The 14,414-nt window shown below is 35.0% G+C and overlaps 1 protein-coding gene across 1 annotated transcript in view; it reads right to left on the bottom strand.

Moving 5' to 3' along the window:
- Positions 1-3,793, bottom strand: part of dpp (decapentaplegic morphogen) — a 214,678-nt gene extending 210,885 nt beyond the window's left edge. The window contains exon 1 of the mRNA XM_072524084.1: positions 3,320-3,793. The gene's annotated coding sequence lies outside the window, so the exon portion shown is untranslated. The remainder of the gene's footprint in view (positions 1-3,319) is intronic.
- Between the last annotated feature and the right edge of the window lie 10,621 nt (positions 3,794-14,414).

The following is a 14,414-nucleotide window of genomic DNA, read 5'->3' as shown; positions in this document are numbered from 1 at the left end:
CGATGTCGCTGAAGTAGTTGAGATGCTGTCGCCGGCCTTCGTGAATGAAGCCCAATGTCTGCCAGTCTTCTTTGTATCGTTCTTTCACTTACATTTACATGATGTTGATTTCTTAGAGACACAGCAGTATCTGTTCATTGTTATTGATCTCTCCAGAATCTAACAACGACAAAGCGATCATCAGCTGCAGTAGTTGATCTCCTTCTGTCAGAGCCTTGGCGTCTCTCGAAATTTTCAGTCTACATATACCTATCTCAAGCAGCTCGAACTGTAGAACGTCGAAACTCCGAAGTTCGTGCCATGTAAATTTTGGTATGACCATCCTCTATTAAAGCATCAATTCGAGCCACGTCTGCTAGTGTTGGCCACACCTAGATGATAAATAAATTATTTTTTTGCTATCGCTGTAATTTTTCTAGTAAGTACAAACATTTTTACAAATAAAAATGTAAATTGCTGTCACTGTCATTTAATTTTTATCGACGTGCCCGGAAAGATTTCATGTTTATGAGTAAATCAGTGTATTTATTTACATAAAATTGTGCAGCTCCTACAAGAAACGAGATATTCGGATATCTTAGAGTTGCCTCCGAGATAATACAAAATAACTATTAAACAAAATCAGCTCTTCAAGCTTTCCACAGAATTTTTTAAAGTTAGGAGAAAGAAAATACAATGCTTCTGTTCACCCCTGTATAATGCCATCTAAGTAAAAGTTGTTTACTACCAGAATAATAACAAACGATGTTAATATATGTATCTACAAACCGACGTAAGAATATTGAAAATCGGAATACAAATAAAAAAGTTATAAATTGTCAAACTTGATCAAAAATTTTTAAAAAAATTTGACAATTGACAATTTGACTTTTAATAATGCTAAAAAGCATTATTAAAATATATATAGGACAGAACATACAACTCAATTTGAATTTCACAATGGACTAGGCATTCGTAATTTCATTGGACTACGAATTTATATTTTGTTGACTATAATAAAGCCTTTGATAAGGTTTGCCATGACAATCTGATGAAACTTCTACAGAAAAAGTAATATCGACTCAAAAAATATTAATATTATTTCAAATGTCTGTGTTTTAGAAGAGAAGAAAAACGTATCCATCGACGTAAGAAGAGGGAATACGAACAGAATACTCTCAATGAGATACAAAGTTTTTTCGATAAAAATGAAATGAGGAAATACTACAAATCCTTAAATAATGGCCGTTCAGTATTTAAACCACGATTAAAAATTTGTAAAGACACTAACGGTCAAATTCTACATAATAAAAACTCAGTTCTTAACATATGGGCACAACATTTCAGCGAACATCTAAATATAAACGATAGTGAAGGAGGTTGCAACATAGAAAATCAACAAAATCTATAACGTCAACTACACAGTGAAAATCCAACAAGAGAAAAAGTGTCAAATAATATCCTAAAACTCAAAGACAATAAAGCCCCAAGAATCGATGAAATCTGTTAGGAAATGTATAAAAAAAGGTGGTGAGCAGCTTTTTGTAGCAATCCATAAACTAATAGTACTTACACGATAGAATGTATGGTACCAGAAGAGTAACTAAAGGGAATAATATGTCCGTTGCATAAAAAGGGTGATCAACTGGAGTGTAAGAACTATAGAGGCATTACTCTGTTAGCATCTGCGTATAAAATCTTCGGCAATGTATTGTTTGAAAGGCTTAAACATTTTACAAAGGATATTGTTGGTCAAGATCATTGCGGAGTTACTGCTGGAAAGTCAACTACACATCAAATTCAATCACATAGGCAGGTTCTAGAAAAGTTACTAGAATATAACATAGAAAAAGAATTGCATTATATAATGCAATGATAGACTTTAGGATCCCACCTAAGTTAGTTAAGTTGGCCCAACTAACAATGCAAAACGTAAGCTCATGCGTTAGAATTGAAGAAGAAAATTCTACGTTCTTTGACATTAATAATGGTTTAAGACAAGGGGACGCACTGGCATGTTTCCTCTTTAATATTGCCTTGAAAAAAGCAATCAGACAATTAAATATTAGAATGAATGGAACTGTTTTTAATAAATCGACGCAAATTCTCGCATTCGCTGACGATACAGTTATAGTAGGCAGAAGTATGAGAGACATGGTGCAGTGTTTTACAAGGCTTTCGGACGCGGCAAAAAAACTTAGGACTTGTGGTAAACGAGGAAAAAACCAAATATATGTTGGTTTCTAAAAACCCCCGAAATATCCAACAGAGAATTCAAATTAACAACCATACCTTTGAGCAACTCAAAGAATTCACATATCTTGGATCGCTAGTAAACGGAACAAACACGACAAGCGACGAAATAAAAAAACGCATAGCAATAGCAAACAGAACTGTTCACGGTCTCCAGAAAGATTTAAAAAATAAAAATATAAAACGTGCAGTAAAGCTCAATATATACAAGACCTTTATAAGACCGGTTTTGATATATGGGGCTAAAACGTGGACCTTATCTCAAAATGATGAAAGACATTTTGGTATTTTTGAGAGAAAAATTCTTAGAAAGATTTTTGGGGTCGTAAATGAAAATGGGCTATGGCGTCGAAGATTGAACTATATCAGTTATACACCGATCCGGATATTGTGAAATTCCGGATTCCAGAAGATGGAGGGAAGTTGCCAGGAATCAACAGAAGTGGCGACTTCTTTGAGAGCATGCCAAGATCCACAACGGATTGTCGAGCCACTTATGATGATGATCAAAAAAAAACAAAAAAGGAGAAGGAAGTTGTACTGACTATTAAAAAGCAAATTGGGGTGACATAACCTTTAACTTATAATGCAAGGTAAGATAAGTTGAAGACCAGTAGGAAAGAGAAGACATTTTTGGTTAAAAAATCTACCCGAATGGAACAACAACAAAAATAACCATATGTTTAGAGCAGCTTTCTAGAAAATATGCACAGTTTTGAAGATTGCCATCATTCAGAACAAAGAAGACTCTTAAAAAAGAAAATTAAATCTTTAACATTCTTAGAATAGCAAAGTTAAAGTCATCTTCTATTCAACCAACAATAAAAATTGATTTGTATAATACTTTCTTTCATTAAAACAATTTGTAAACACCTTGTATAATAAGATCTAACAAATAGTAATTCATTCATATCATAAAAAAGATTAATTTATTGTGTAAAAAGTCATTTGCGCTTCTGTAACTCCAAGTATTGGCTAAATAATCTATTTAAGGACAAGTATTTATTAAAAGATTCATAAAAATATAAATAAATGTGAAAATATATATTGCAAGTGGTAAATTATATTCAGATTGTACAAATATTACCTTCTTTAGTTGAAAAGACGTGTCTTAAGTAAACGTTGAATTGCAGTAACGTCAATAACACTACATCGCAAATCCCTCAGCGGGCGATATCCCAAAGGTTGAGCCGATTGAGCAGGAAGGAAACAAAACACTATCACTTGCACTTGTCAAGTGCATAGCACACTAACCACAAGTAAAGTACGAAAAATCGGAAAGCAGCGGGCTCTCAGCTTCTGTATGCCGCGTGAGCAAACAAAACGAACTTAAATTAGGAAACAGCCACCTACATTCAAGACGAAATTATTAGTAATGTAACGTTTTACACGGCGAGGAGTAAGTAGGTATTTTACGCGTCAACTACAGACCAAAGACTGGGCCAGACCTGATGTCGACTCTGTTACTTTTCGGTCTCCGGTCTGAAGAATCGTTTCACAATTTCTGAACTTTTTTTTCACTAAAATGTTTAAATATTTTTGTTGCTCCTGCTGTGGTACTTGTCGTGGTCTCCCAGCTACTGAAAGCGGTAGCTAGAATGGCGTTTGGCGAGAAGTAGCCTAGTCTACTTTTTTTTAATTGTTTCATTTATGTGCATATGTAATTTACTCGAAGATTTATAATTCCAACAGTTTATTGGAGATCTGGTTATTGGCGAGGGGCGGGATTCTCGCGGTTAGGAAATGGCGGAGAAGTGACCGCCATTTTTGACTAGGGATGTCAGGAATTTTTGTGTTGCTAAGGGCCACCCACGGTCTTAGTATTAGAATTTTTATTTGCCGATATTCACAAGAACTTGTCCCGTGTAGCTTTAAAAAATAAATAACCGCCCAAATATTCCACACAAAAAAATGTTAAGTTGTACACTGCAAAAATATTATCTACAAATGTCGAAAAGGCAGATCTTTATACAAGAGTTTGACTAACTTTTCCTTTTTGGATTAAAACCAAAAATAACCGCAGTACCTATTTGTCTTTCATATTCATCACAATTAAACAGATTCCTCAAAATAATATAGGGGAGAGTTGCCAATATTGTACACTTTCTTCTTCTTCTTCTAATGGCGCTACAACCCTTTGTGAGTCTTGGCCTGCTTAACAATGTTCTTCCATTCTGCCCTGTCGGATACTTTCCTTCGCCACTGCCTGATGTTCATGGTTTTAAGATCCCTCTCTACGTCGTCTATCCATCTTTTACGGGGCCTTCCTCTTGTTCTGTTTCCTTGGGGCTTCCATCTCTGGACTACTTTTACAGCTCGATTTACAGTGTTTGAGAGGGTCCACGTTTCACATCCATATGTGACCACTGGTCTAATTACTGTTTTGTAGATTCTCAGCTTAGACTCACGATTCAGTAACTTACTTTTCATTAAGTCTTTATATGTATAAAAGCACTTATTACCGCTAAGAATCCGTGCTTGTATTTCTTAACTGATGTTGTTGTTGTCATTTATTATTGAGCCTAGGTAGGGAAAAGTGGGGGCATATTTGTATGTATGGTTGTCTACCTTCAGATTCTCATGTTCATTCGATTTTGTGCACTCCATATATTTTGTTTTGCTTTCATTTATATATAGACCAAACGTAGCAGTTTCTCGTTTCAGTTCTATAACTTTTTCGCTTAATACCCTTTTGTTGCGGCTTATTATGGCAACATCATCCGCATATTTGCATAGATCTTGTATTAATACAGCCGTCTATATCCAGTTTTCTAACAACAGCTTCTAAAGTTAGATTAAAAAGTGTTGTTGATAAGGCATCCCCTTGTCTAACTCCATTTTCAATATCAAAGGCCGGCGTCATATCTCCATCTATTCTCACCATAGCTTTGGAACCCTCCAGAGTCATTCGTATAAGTTTAACCCACTTATTGGGTATCCCTAACATAGATAGTTGCTTTAACATCTTTTGTCGATCTACTCCATCAAACGCCTGTTTGAAATCGATATACAAGTTGTAAATAGGTATGTTATATTCAACACATTTTTCATGTATACCTCTTGTATTGGCCAATATTGTACCACTTAACATAATATTTCGAATTTTAATTTGAGTAATATACATCATATTTAACTGAACGATGTTTCAGGATAAATAATAAACATTTACACACACAAGATAATTTTTGTAATTTGATATCATTGATTTTACTGTTCGAAAAGGAGTGTTTGCCGCCCTTTTGGGCTCTCTGATTCATTTGTTGCGGAGAATCAGTCCGCTGTTGTTTTTTTTCTTATTATAGCAGCGTGTGTGACTTGGCCCTGTCTACAATTTTCCTCCATTATTTCCGGTCCTTACAGCGCTCCTTCCAATCATAGATTCTCAGCTTCTTTATGTCTCCTAAGACTTGACCTCTCCATCTTGTTTTGGGTCTCCCCTTTGGTCTCTTTTTTGTTGGTCTCCATCCAGTTATTTGCTTTAGCGTATAGTCTGGATTAGCTCTTTCTGTGTGTCCCAGCCACCTGAGTCTTTGCGTCTTCACGAACTTCATTATGTCTTCACCCTCGATGACTTCTTTAATTTCTTCATTGGTTAATCTTCTAAATTCGCCTACACTTATCCTCACCGGTCCCATTGTTCGTCGAATTATCTTTCTCTCTAAGATTTCCAACCTCATTTCATCTTTTTGTGTTAGGCACATCGTCTCTGCACCATAGGTGATCACTGGCCTGATTGCAGTATTGTAAATTTTTAATTTGGTTTTCTTACTAATGTGCTTTTCTTTCAGGAATTTTTGGTAGTTCCAGTAGGTTTTATTACCCAGTAGGATGCGTTCATTTATTTCATCCGTTCTATCATTTCTGTCATTCACCATCACTCCCAGGTATTTGAAAGGGTGTACTCTTTCAAATGTATATGCACCAAGCTTAATTTCTTTTTCTATGTTCGTATTATCTCTTGAACACTTGAGGTATTTCGTTTTGCTTTGGTTTATTACTAGCCCTCTCTTCTTCGCTTCTTTATCTAGTATTAATATTATGTTCTGCATGGTTTTTAAATCTCTAGTAACCAGTGCAATATCGTCTGCATACGATATCAGTTGGCCTGAAGATTCGATAATCGTTCCCATAATTTTGGCTGCTCTTACTGCCCCCTCTATGGCAATGTTAAATAATGTCGTTGACAGGGTGTCTCCCTGTCTGACACCTACCTCCATTTGTACTTTATCTGACGGGCATTCCCTTGTTAAGATTCGTGCCTTGGATTCCTTCATCGTCATTTTCGTGAGACTTATTAGTTTTTCTTGGATGCCTAATTGATCCATATCCTTAATTAGCTCCTCCCTTTAGTCAAAAGCTTGCTTGTAGTCAATAAACAGTATATGTAGATATATTCCGTGCTCGTAACTTTTTTCGACGATTTGCGTTACAATGTGTATTGCATCTATTGTTGACTAACCTTCTCTGAATCCATGTTGGTATTCACCTATTTTTGTTCTAGTTTCTTTTTCTATTCTTTGTCTGATCAAATTAGTTAATATTTTGTACATTGTATTTAATAACGTGATTCCCCTGTAGTTAGTGCATTTCGTCTTGTCACCTTTTTTAGGGATTGGTGTTATCAGACCACAATTCCAGTCGTTCGGCATGCGTTCTTCTTCCCATATTCGTTCTATTAGGTTGTGGATTCTGTGGGCTAGTTCCTCTCCCCCTTTCTTGAAGAACTCATTTATAATGTCGTCTGGTCCTGCTGCTTTCCTTGTCTTTAATCTGTTTATGGTCGCCAATACTTCGCTGTATGAGGGAGGCTCTGATTGTTCTCCATTCCTATTTTATGTTTGTTCTTCATTTTCTGCGTTTTCAGCATCGTCTTTCTTTTTAAACAGTTCTCTATAGTGTGTTTCCCATTCCATTTTTCCAACCATGGTAGGTTGTAAGTGGTACAATTTAGAAAACTAGTTGCCTTTGGTCAACATCGTGAAGGGCCGTAAGCTGCAGTAGTTGAGACATATAATGAGAAATCAAGGCAGATATGAGCTACTCCAATGCAATTTGCAAGGTAAAATTGAAGGAAAAATGGCCCCAGGATGAAGAAGAATATCCTGGTTTGCTAACCTGAGAGCATGGTTTACTGCCAGCCATGGTACATCATATGAGATAACAATGTTGCAGTATTTCCTTTAAAATTAGAATTATACAATTGGTTGACAGCCAATTCAACAGAATTACTGTAGCTTACTTTAACATTATTTGTATAAAATATAGCTAAATCATATTCTAGTACAATGTCAGTAGCCCATGTATCAGCAAAGACTGGCAGAACTGCCATTAATACTGTGACATAGAGATACCTGAAACATTTCTTCCTTATAGAACTTTGTGTCTTGATGTATAGGAACCACACTTTTTAAGGTCAGACTTAATTGTGAATCTTCTGCTCCGGAGAATAATACCTTCAATAATTCAGTATCTGTTGGTTTTGCTATACGGGTATCTAATTCTCTTCTTGTAGTGTTTTTTTTTTTCATGTGGAAAAACTGGTTAATTGGCACTATACTTTCATACACATGTTTTTTTAATTTTCCTCACTGTTGCTTGCTTAATGCTTCCAATTTTTTCATCGTATGCCTGTAAGTAATAAAAGGGAATTATACATGAAGTTATAGCAAAATGGTTCTTTTAAAAACAATAAAGTTTTAATAATATCAATCACTTCAATTTTCACTTGTATTTGGTGGGGTACTCCTCTCAAAATGCTCGTTTGAAGGCACAATGCTTGTATCACTACGGTTTTCCACTACTGTGGAATATGATAATATTCTGGTAATATAATAATAATATAATATGGTTGGAATCTAAAATTGCTTGCCCTTCAACTATCTTTCAAAACAAGTGCTGCCACCTATAGTCGTTTCTTAACGCGAATAACGCTAAGAAAAAGAAAATAAAAGAAAGAGAAAAGATATTATGATGGAACTAAAAGTAGATAGACCTGACGAAAAAACTTAAAAAATTTCGTGTACAGAATATTAAATCTTAGATTGCATTAAAGCCTCGTTCTTTAGTTTCTGCTTTCTAATATTTTGCCTTCTTCATAGTTAATAAACTGCTACAAATTTTTTTAATTCTTGCAAAATTATACTAAACTTCATAAAGAGTATTTTAAAAAAAGTCAAGTCCATTTTTCTTTTCAAATATATTTGATTTCATTAGTCTGTTCATAAATTCAAAAGTGCAGCATGGTGACGTAACTTTTTCAAGAAATTTCTCTCGAAAAAAAAAACGAGACTTCTTTTTGTAATAACGTTAAATATCTCGTATAACATCTGAGTATCTAAAGGATAGCTGTCAAGTAATTTTTCAAACTGTTAAAATGCTGCTCAGGTCGCCATCTTCGAAAATAAAGGGCGCCATTTTCGACTAAGTATATGGGTATGTCAGGAATTTTTATAATAGTTTTCGGACCACCCATAATGAATTTGTTCTTCGGGTCTTGTTTGATCTCCTTAAACGCTTAGGTTGATAAGGGACATCCACTCTCCTTGTAAAAGAACTCGACGTTGCTGAGCAATTTGTCAATTTAGAAATAAAAAGTAATTATAGGAACCAAGTCGATAAAACTTTTTTGAGTTGTTTATTAACATATAATTTCAGAGAAAAAGAATTTAATTTACAAAATTACGTAGTGACTTAGCTGGATTTTTAAAAACAAATAAAGTATGATACAGCGTAGATCATGTAGATGATTGGTACTCCAATAAGTAACTACCAAAAATGAGATCGTTACTTCTTGTATAATCACAAAAATGCCGCTAATAAAAAATTCTTCTTCTTCTTCTTTCTCTTTATAAGCAATTTTGCTTGTTCGGAGACGGATTAATAGGGGAGACCGGGGTTAGTTGTTACAGGGTGCAGGTTTTTACATTTAATTTTAATCAACTTAACGAGATGGCAGCACCTTTAACTTGACGTAGCCAATGCGGTGCATACCTCACTACATCTTAACGAACTTGGTTAGTGTGATCATAGATAAAGAATATATATTACTGAATAGATAGGAAACTGTGTAGGTTATTTCTGGACAATGCGCCATCTGGCGGCCTCAGGAAAGCAATCTTTTTAAAAAATCTTCTTGTAATTCTTCAAATATAAAGATTAATATTGAGGGTTTGATTACAAAAATAAAACAAACGTTGGTTTTTTTTCTACTTTATTTTTTTTTATATAAACATTAATTACATGTATTTAAATGTAGTTGGTTAAACAGTGGCTATTCTGTAGTTTCTATAAATTACAACACAGAAACAGAGAAGGAATAGCATCACATTTCAAGGTGGACTTATATCTCAATCCAACATAGCGGGCTTCTGGTCCAAAATGAATTGTGCAAATGCTTTCACACTTTCGAACCCTGTCCATAGGCTTCACCTTCAAGTCTTCTCTGCCAATTTTATTAATCCAAATATCATAAAGCTAAAAAATAAATAGTTTGTTTTTAATATTTTCTGTGAAATAATGTTACATAGTATATTTCTAGAGGTGCTTTACAAAAGGACAAATAAACAAAGGTTTTGTAGAACAAGTTCTTAAAACATTGAAGAATTGCCACATTTTTAATGGCGATAATTTTACTTCCTAAAAAACTTTTACCTAATCCTATATCGGCAACAATTCTAATACACATCATAACGTGAAAGGAAAGAAGTTTGGGACAACATCGGACATTTTAAGGCAATCATTAAAAAGAAATAAAATCTTATATCAGCATTTTCTACTTACCGCCCTATCTTTTGGAAAAATATGCATTTCAGCATCCTTATTGTAATTATTACAACCATTAACGCAACAGTTAAAAACCGTAATTATTTAAATATGATGGCAAAAAAGCAAACAATTATTTAATCGCAAATAATACAACTCAAAACACTGTGTCGAAACCACAATAAAAATGGCGTACTTGTTTTGTGGGTTGCGGTATTGCGCAGTCACGAAGCTTTGCTATGAATGCTACGCCCTCTGGTGTCCTTAGGAAATACAAATTTCAGAGGACTGTCACTCCCATAAGAGATACCCTGGCATGAGTGTAATTTAAGCATCGAGCAAAAAGACAAAAGAGGGAATGTAAAGGTAGTGGGGGCAAAAATATTGTTAGACAGGAAGTGCCATCTTGAGAGGCCAAATTAACCAAGGAAAGAGAGTCTTTCCTTGTTTAAGAAATCAAATTTAGTTGGGTTATGTTATTATTTGTCCCAACTGTCACATGAAATCTTATTTATATTGAAGTTTTTTAACGATTGTTTCACATTTTAGACTGTTATCGTTAATATTTAATTAAAATTTTCTCATCTAAGACACATTCTGAAAACTATTTTATAGCTACTGTTAATAAGTGTCGGAAAATTTAAATTTGGCGCATTCGCATTTCCGGATATGTCCGCCATCAGAGGCCACTTTTTTGGTCGCCTTTTCATGACGATTAGATTCCCTCTTTTGTCTTTTTGCTCGATGGGTTTAAGGCTCTGACGTAGATCGGCCATTTTTGTGTTTTTAGTAGCACTCAGTAATTTTTCCGACATTGTTTAAATTTTTCCTGGTTCTATTTTTACAAGGTAAGAGTAATTACAATGTATTTTTAATATGGCGTCCTGGGGCAGGTTGTTACTATTTTCAAGGGACAAGTTGTTACTGTAACAACCTGCTCCATCTCGTGTGTAGGTTTATTAGTAACCTAGATTTTGTTGTAAATAAGATTGTAAATTTTTAATAGATCAAAATGAGAACCTACAAGAAAAAAACTAAGCATAGTGAAACGCCACAGGAAATCATTATTGCTGCAACAAAGAAGGTGATAGAAAATAAAAGACCTCTAGACCAGTAGTGGATGAATACGGGATTAATTTTATGACGCTTCAGAGATACGTCAAAAAGATCCAGAAAATTGAGCTTGATAGCGAAGGTAGTAAAATCGTAAATTTTTTTCTATGAACACATGTGTATAGCACATGCCTAGTTAAAATTTGTTTTTTTTTCAGATGCTAATTACCATGCCCAGAGGATATTTAAAAAATAGGAAGATCTTCTTTAATCTACAAGAAAATGAATTAGCTTCTTATGTTACTGAATATTCAAAGATATATCATGGTCTTTCCCCAAAAGATCTTAAACAGCTTGGTTTTCAGTTTGCTTTAAAAAATAACGTAACTGTTCCTGATAACTGGACCAAGTTTGAGACTGCATCTGCTGACTGGCTAACAAATTTTTTAAACCGTCACAATGAGTTATCCATCCGTACCGCTCAGGCTACGATCTTAGGGAGAGCCACAAGCTTTAAAATGTAAATGTATTATTTGACAAACTCTCCAATGTATTAAATAGGCACAATCTTGGAGCAAACGATATTTACAACTTAGATAAAACCGGAGTAACTACAGTTCAAAAACCTGCAAAAATAATAGCATTAAAAGGTGTGAAGCAAGTGGGGGCAGTCACTTAGGGGAACGAGAAACATTGGTGACAGTGTGTCTAGCAGTGAATGCCAGTGGAAACTCAGTGCCGCCAATGTTTATTTTTCCGCGGAAAAATTATCTAGAACATTTTGTTTTCAGTGGACCACCAGGATGTATAGGAACGAGCAATCCTTCTGGATAGATGACGAAAGTGGAATTCTTAGTTGATGTGAAACATTTTCATAAGAATATTAAATGTTCTAAGGAAAGTCCAGTATTAATAATACTGGGCAATCACGATTCCCATTTGTCGGGAGAGGTAATAGATTATTGCAAGGAAAATGGCATTGTTCTCTTGACCTTGCCTCCGCATTGCTCTCATCAATTGCTACCTTTGGACAGATCGGTGTTTGGACCAATAAAAAAACTTATTAGCTTCATATTTAGGTGTCTATCCCACCATACTGAGTTAAGTTGTCGGATTGCTGTTCTTGTTTGTCCTAATCTTTGTGTAATTTCTTCCTCTGTTGTTGCCTTTTTCGTGATTATAAACCCCAGGAGGCCTATCACCGAGACAATTCGGATTCTGCAAGGAGAAGAGCACAATTGACGCAATTTTGAGTGTAATCGAGGCATTGCACAACATTGGGGATGAACAGCGCTGGGCGGCTCTGATTCTCTTCGATGTTAGAAATTTAATTAACACTCTGCGGTGGAAAAGGTAATGCGGACATTAAAGGAGAGGTAGTGTCCTAACTATCATCATCGTAGAAGGATCATGGTTGAGAAGGGCACGCTCGTTGACGTAACATCTGGAGTCCCACAGCGATCCGCCTTTGCGGATGATCTCGCTGTGCTGGTACTGCTGGTAGTAGCGCGGGACGAGCCGGATCTAAGATTGCAGGTAAGACATACGGGCAATGTCGTGAAGGACTGGATGACAGAGCACGGACGGGAACTCGCGGCAGAGAAGACCGAAGTCATCATTCTGAAGGGTGAACGTAAAACATAAGGAATGAAACTGCATGGGCACAGCCTGCATCAAAGAAGGACGTCAAATATCTGGCAGTGACGCTGCACCAATATGGCGGATGGGGGGAGCATATACGGGCGGTAGTTTAAAACCCTTAATTTTGCAGTAATTTATAAATGTAATAACTTGGTTTTTTGCGTAATGACATGTAATATAATTACTTAAAATTATGGCAGTTAATGTGTTATTAAAGTGTGCTAAACTTCAAATAGATCGACCAAATAGTATATAAGTTATTCTTTTTATTATCCCAGAGACAGGTTTCATTTTTAATGTATGTTAAAAAAACTAAAATATTTTATTAAATTTGTTCTTAAAAAACAGTTTGAAAAAGAACTGACTTTTTAGCTTATAAAAAATTATAATAACTTTGATATTTTTTATGTCACACGCTTGTAAGTGGACACAATGAAAAGCTGGTGAAAAAACACACTTTCCAAAAAAAAAAAAAACATTCTATGACCAATAGGAAATAAGATAGTATAATAGACAGATAAGAGTATAATAGACCACGATTTCTGTATCTGATTGACCTAAAGAAAGCGTTTAACAGAGTAAGACTCAAAGATGGAATCCATCTTTTGTAGAATAGAGAAGTTCCCCTAAATATTATAAAAACTATCGAAACATCTACCAAAACAACAAAATGGAAGTCAGAATAGATTGACAACTTACAAAACCTATAAAAATAGGCAGCGGAATAAGACAAGGGGATTCATTCAGTCCCGTTTTTCAATTCGATCTTGGATAAAATCATCAAAAGCGTTAACAAAGGAAGAAGATACAAAATGGAAAACAAAGAAATAAAAATATTATGTTAGGCAGACGACGCAATATTGATAACCCAAGATGTCTGCAAAAGACTGGTCCACAGATTTAAGATAAGAGCAAAAGACTTTAATATGACAATCTCACCTCAGAAAACTAAAACAATAGTAGTCAGCAAAGAACCAACCAGATATAAAATAGAATAGAAATTGATGGCATCAGTATTGAACAAGTAATGGTAATAAAATGCCTGGAAATTACACTGTCTAGCTATGGAGACTTGGACAAAGAAGTGAGAGATGAAGTATAAAAAGCAAATAGACTGTCAGGATGCCTTAATTACACTATATGGCGAAACAGACACATTAACACTGAGATGAAGTCAGTGTAGGACCAATAATGATATATGCTTCAGAAACAAGACTTGGCACAGCCACAACGCAAAGGCTACTGAAAACAGCAGAGATGAGAGAACTGAGAAGAATTACAGGAAATACGCTGAGAGATCGAAAGAGAAGTGAAGACATTAGAAGAAAATGTAACGTACAGTGTAGAAATGAATGGACACAAAATAGAAGAAAAAGAATGGAATAACCACATAAGCAGAATGGAGGAGACCCGAGTCGTCTAAATAGCAAGAGATAAGTCACCAATCGGCAGAAGAAGTATCGCTCGACCGCCCAAAAGATGGAGTGACATACTTCCATAGAGGTATTAATCCGTCAATGAACAAGCCGAATTGCTTATAAGGAGGAAGAAGAAGAATTTTTTTTTTTAATTTTTTTTTCTATATTGTATAAGAAACTTTTTATAAGCAAAAAACTGTTTTTCACTTTTTAAGATTGTTTAAAAAACAAAACAAAATTAACTGTACGTCTTCACATATTTTTTATCAGCTACCCTTCATGTACCTTTTAGAACCTTCAAATGTCTGT

The sequence above is a fragment of the Diabrotica undecimpunctata genome, chromosome 2 (genome assembly GCF_040954645.1).
Source record: "Diabrotica undecimpunctata isolate CICGRU chromosome 2, icDiaUnde3, whole genome shotgun sequence".
Lineage (NCBI taxonomy): Eukaryota > Metazoa > Arthropoda > Insecta > Coleoptera > Chrysomelidae > Diabrotica > Diabrotica undecimpunctata.
Note: the sequence above shows the minus strand (reverse complement) of the source record. Positions and strands in the feature narration are given on the sequence as shown.